The sequence below is a fragment of the Haplochromis burtoni genome, unplaced genomic scaffold (genome assembly GCF_018398535.1).
Source record: "Haplochromis burtoni strain Fernald_Lab_line unplaced genomic scaffold, NCSU_Asbu1 Contig_1984, whole genome shotgun sequence".
Lineage (NCBI taxonomy): Eukaryota > Metazoa > Chordata > Actinopteri > Cichliformes > Cichlidae > Haplochromis > Haplochromis burtoni.
Window position 1 is genome coordinate 8,621 of NW_024584345.1, and position 6,486 is coordinate 15,106.

Sequence of the window (6,486 nt, forward strand, 5' to 3'; positions counted from 1 at the left end):
TTACTGGCTTCAAAAAAAATATCTGGCCCAGATAAATTCCTCGGTTTGAAAATCTGGCCCAACTAACTTCGTAGTTGAATAGCCATGATATAGGCCAATATCTGTCCTTAATGTGGACTATAAATTATTTGCTTCAATATTATCTAAGAGACTGGAATCAATTATTCCGGAGCTGATAGACTTAGATCAGACAGGCTTTGTTTCAAATAGACAGACTCAAGATAACTTAAGGAGAACATTACAAGTGATGAACCACATAACATAGGAAATATTAGTGCAATGTTGATTAGCTTAGATGCCGAAAAGGCTTTTGACTTGGTGGGTTGGGAATATCTATTTAGGGTACTAGCAAGAGATGGCTTCATTAAATGCCTATGATGGAGAGGCTGTGGCTTGCCCATGGCAAACCATGTCTTCTGGGCCTGCCCAAGAATCCAGCCATATTGGGGGGAGGTGGCCATTGAGATAAACAAAATAATCAGGATAAAAATGGACTATTCATTTGTTACCTTGTATCTTGGCAAGATACCTAAGACACTTCCACATAAAGATAATTATTTATTGAAAATACTTTTGGCTAGCAGCAGAAAGGCCATAACCCGAAGATGGCTAAAGGCCAATCTTCCAACTCTGGCCCAGTGGCATGGGATAGTGAAAGAAATTTTTGGAATGGAGAGGCTTACGTTTATACTTAGACTGGAGCTGGAGAAATTCAAGAAGCTCTGGGAAAAATGTATTGTGTATACCCTTTGTACGGAATAATTATAAATGACTGTATTCTCATACTGTAAATAAATAAATAGAAAGTAAAAAAAAAACAAACTTAAATACTGATCCGTATGTGTAGGTTTACGGTACATATCAGCTTTTAGATGTCCCCCATTACTGATGGAAATCTCACAGTCTAAGAAGGCTAACCTGACACTTTTCATATCCTCCCTGGTTAATTTGATGTGTCGGTCAACCCTGAAATGTGGAACGTCCTGAGATTTGATTTTCAGCCAGGTGTCATCCACAAATCTGAACCAATGGCTTGGTGGTGTTCCAGGGTGGGATAGCAAAGCCCTCTTTTCCACTTCTTCCATGTACAAGTTGGCCCCAACGTTATGCCCTTGTATATGGAATATGTGGAATTAAGACACAGTTCCAAAAGCAAACACACTTGGTCGATGCTGAGAGTGGTCCTGTTGCTGAGGTTGGGGTCATCCAGTAATCTCTTACTAACTACCTCCAACGCGGAAGTGAAGAGAGATGTAACGTCGTACGAGACCATGGTTTCATGTGCCTCCATGACATCTCTCACCTTCTCAACAAAATCCAAAGTGTTCTGGATGTGGTGCTCAGAGCTGCCCACCCGCGGGTTGAGGATCGAAGCCAGAAAGCCATTGTTTCCTCTTAGAGATGTTATAGGTGACTAAGTTGATCATACAGACAATCGGGCTTAAAGGTATATGTATATATATATGTATCGTCGGTAAACCATACAAACTTGGTGTAGCTTCCCCTGCGTATAACCTGTGGTATGAGATCAATCAATAGGATTGTCTTATTCTAACTGCTTCAGACAGTCTATCACCCTCTTCCTGTAACCACTTCCTGGGTCTCGTTTCAGGGGCTCTTAAGTATTTTTGTCTCTGAGCAGTGACAACATTTTCTTATGATAGTCTTTCTGGTTTACGCACACCGCATGGGTGAAATTAGTTGCTGATTGCATATTATTTTCAACATTTTCCATAGTTACCGACTCTGTCACGGTTCTGGGTCTGTTGGACCCAGTATTTTGAGTTTATTATATTTCGGTTTAATTCTGCTTCATGGATTGTTTTCTTATTCTCGTAGTGATGATGATTATTATTAGTTTCTTGTTTCTGTTTATCCGTGCTTAAGGATTTGTTCTCAGTTATATCTCACGTTTAGTTTAGTTCAGGTTCCATGTGTCATTCTGTCTGTCTGTCTCTCAGTGTAAAGTCTGCATGCTTGTTTAGTAATTCATGTTTCCTGTTTTATTGTGAAAGTCTTTGTCTTATGTTAGTGTGTGCAGCTTGGTTCCCCCCGTCTCGTTAACCCTGATCTCTCCCAGCTGTGTCTCCCTCCTGTTGCCCATTCGCTGATTACCACCCTGTGTATATTAGCCCTGTGTTTTCCTGTGCTCAGTGTCGCGTCGTACCCTCAGATCCTGCCTGTGTGTTCCAGTTAGTGTTTTCATGTTTGGTTTCTGTTTGTTGGTGCCAGCAATAAAGCTGTGGTTTTCAGTTATCTTTCTGTCTGAGAGTCCTGCACTTGGATCCACATCTCCACCTGCCCGCACACAGAGCCCTGACAGACTCGGGTTTTTACAAATGTTCAGGATGTTGACAATTAATACAGGATAATACAGAGAGGCTTATGATGAAATTCACTTGTCAAATTCAGTCTGAACTTTCTGATTTGGACTTGAACAGCAGGATCAATGCCTTTTCTCTAAGCAGTGCCAGAAGAAAGTAAATGCTTTAGGTTGAACTTTTTTCGCTGCAGTTAAATTTTGATTAATATGTTCATATTGTAATTTACAGTATGAAATTCATACATTCTGTTTTTGGAAGCCACTTTGCTTTTCTGTTTGACTAAATTCTACTTTCTTAGGACAGGCGTTTGCAACCCTAACGCTCGTGTGAATACATAAGTGCTTCTGCAGCCATGACAAAAAGGGTTTCAAATTTCCATCACTGCTAATAGCAGCTGCAGCCAGAAAATACCTTTGACCCCACAGAATCAGTCATTGAACCTTTTTTTTTTCTTTTTTCTTTTTTTTTCACAAAACGACAAAAGATGATGTATGCACAGTGTTTGGGAGTAACGGAATGCATCAACCGGCGTTACGTATTTAGAATGCAAAATATGAGTAACTGTATTCCATTACAGTTACCATTTTAAAAGGTGCTATTCAGAATACAGTTCCTTTGTTGAAATAAATGGATTACACAGCGGTCTTTTCCTGTTTCATATGTTAGGCTATACCCTCTCTAGTTTTGGTAATTCCACACCAGTGGAAACCCAAACAAAACACACATTAACTCATTCACTGCCATTGACGTCTATAGCCGTCAATGGCAGTGCATGAGTCAATGGGTTTAACTCATTCACTGCCAATGGCTGGCAGTGAATGAGTTAAGAGGCTCTAATGCCCGTGTCTCAATCTAACAGCCCATGTCACCTCTAACTGCGGCCACATAATGATGTGAAGAAATTTTTTTTTTAAATTATTATTCAAAAAATGATTTAATATGAAGGCAATAGCAGAGTGTTACAAGCATCGTCCTAAAGAATGTAGCCTGATGGGCAGTGTAGTCCGTGCTGCAGGGAGAATGGACTGCCATACCCATTATGTGTCTGTGAGCGAGGGGGAGAAAAATCGTGTTTTTCCTCTGAAACAATAAGCTCCGTTGGAGCAGCCTTTCAACGCCTCTCTCTGTCTCTCGCTAGCAAAGTTGACCCACACAACAAAGCAAAGCTAGTTTTCAGCTACGAGCCCGACAAGAACCCGACATATTAGCCAGAGGTCCCTTTACTATGGTTCGGAGCTGCGGACCTGTTTTATATACGCATGGAATAGTTTTCTATACTTTCTATGAAGTGCAGCCTTACCTAATGTCCACCTACTGTTACTCATTTATATTAAGATTTAAACATCTAGTTGGTATTGGTATGGCGACTAACCTTCAGTAATAGTAATAAATCACACAGCAATAGGACATTCATGTAGTTGTAAAAAGCATGATAATATATGAAATAATCCAGAATACGTTACAAAATACATTTTGGGGCATGTAATCTGTAATCTGTAGTGGAATACATTTTTAAAGTAACCTTCCGAACACTGTGTACGCAGAGAGAGAGAGAGAGAGGGTGAGAGTGTGTGTGTGTGTGTGTGTGTGTGTGTGTGTGTGTGTGTGTGTGTGTGTGTCAAAAACACTTACTTTGGTTCAGCACTGAAGTATGGAGGTTCTTCTTTGGAACAATCACTCTTCACTGCAACATAGCTGCATCCTGGAAACTCTGCTGGTCCCTCCTCTTTCTTCACATCATTTATTTTCATCTTCCCTGAGTCAGCCTGAGAGGGAAACCGACTGTGAGTGCCAAACAGAAAGTCTCTGATGCTAACAGGTGGGGCTCTGTGATTGGTCCACTTGAAGTGACTGAACCAATGAATAAAGAGCAGGGTTTGTTTATCTTCACCCAACAGCTGCCTGTCTCCTGTCCAATCACTGATGCAGGATTCCTCAGCCCACTGAGATCTTTGTGAATACAGAAACTGTCATCTGTTTCACTAAACAACAGTTTTAGCCCCTCCCCTTTTTAGAAAGCTTTCTTCTAATTGGCTGATCTCACAGAGGGGTTAAACACAAAGTGCACTGACGATATACGTCTGTCGCCTCTGCGTGACACTAAACATATGAAAGACTGTGAGTCTGTAAAGCAGTCTGATCTTTGAGCTCACAGGCAATCCTGGGTTTTCTTACTGATTACGTATAACACTGAGCTCCTTATTAGAAGCTCTGGACATGTTTGATATGAACAGAAAACAGGAGAAGAACAGATCCACAGAGACTCACAGTCAAGTTTGATGTTGGTGCCAGGAGCTGACGACATCACTGATAAAAATCTGCTGTTAAACATGAGCGAAGGAGGGGTGTGATATCGATGGTGTGTGTGTGTGTGTCTGTGTGTGTGTGTGTGAGTGAAATAAAAAGAAAGCTGAGAAAACACTAACCTGCGTCCTCTAAGCTCATGTAGCAGCTCCCTTTATTTCCAGGAAGTGATTCAAACATGTGTTCAAACAGTTAGAGCATGGGGGAGGGGCCATCAACAGCAGGAGGAGGCGGAGGTAACCAGGCAGTGTTTGTATTAGTGGCACAGACACACTCGAGCATTCCTTCAAAGGCTGACGGTTATCAATAAAATGCAGACTTATTTTACTTACTTTTATTCACCCACTCGTATAACCAAACACCAACAAAGTACAAAACATGGGAATAAACACATTAAACCTCATCTTTATATAAATTAGTATAAACAATTTGTGATCATTTGCATAATGAATGCATATTTGTTTCATGAGTACCATCACCACAGGAGAAGAAGAATGGAAAGGCATTAAAGAAGAAAAAAATAATAGAAAGTACACAAAAAAGATGTACACGCCCTGTACTACCATTGTTTTTGTCAATGGTGACCATTCATCCATAAATCTGTTTAGCAGTAATTTTTCCCATAATTCCCGATCTTCCCTCAACCTCTCCAACAAACAGCACCGAGCAGGGCAGAGATGATAGAGACACATAACAAAACGTACCTCAACGTTTATAAAATATATACACTTCACGCAACAAACACAGCAGTACTGTTCATCCAAAATACTTTACCTGTTCATCTGTTTAGAGGTCTCTACAAAGTAGGCAATAGAAAGAACATATATGTCTTTGTATTTTCCATCTTTTCTACAGATATTAAAAAGTTTGTACAGAGTGTCTGTACCTTTGCCAACTCTGCTCTGATGAAATTTCAGATTAATTTTTCAGATGTGACAGTGGGATTGTGAAAAAACCTTGGATATCAATGAAGCTCCGCCTCCTATAGTTTCCTGTACTTCAGGTTAGTCGAACAGAGCGCCTGTTGCTTGTTGAGGAGTCATCAAGATCAGGTATGTAAAGAAGAGTTTTTTTCATTGTCATCAGAGAGTTTTATGCTAACAGTCACAGTTAACATTTGAAAAGACAAATGTTCATTTACATTGAACTTGTTTTCATAATCTAGCTGAATAGATGTTCATTTTCATGGTTCAACTGTAGAACATGTCCTTTAGTGTTGGTGAAAGATGTTTGGGATGAAGATTAGAGGACATGACATTAAACTGAAGCTATAAAATCCTAACATGTGAAAAAGTATATATCATGTGTGTAAGAACACTTATCGAGACATTATACTTTGTAAGTATTTCAAAATCTGCCATGAAACTGTTGGAAAAACCACAAAAGTGTATTAAAAAAAAGTATTTATATAGTCTTTTTTTTTTCTTGCCTGTTCCGTTTGGCTCTTTTGCATCAGAATTATTGTCTAAAGGTGAAGAAAGCTGCCCAACGGATTTACTTTACCAAATGGACCGTCCCAGCCTTGCTGTAATGGTCTATTTGATTCACCTTTTATTGTTTATTTTATTTTATTTTATTTTCACTTGTTAAATGCAGACTTGACTGGTGAAAAGAAAGGGAAGAAAGAAAGGGAAAGAAAAACAGCAGGTAAGAGGGACGGGGATAAAGTGCAAAAAACAAAAAACAACAAAATAAGCAGACATAAAATTCATCTATCAATCACCTGGATCACCTGTTGAGAAAGAAAAAAGAGAAAGCAAGCAGAAGAAAAAAAAAAGAGCAACATAATAAACAACATCACGATGATCTCTGGGAATGTAACAGTAAATATTAAATATTAAAGATTATTGTGCAGCAC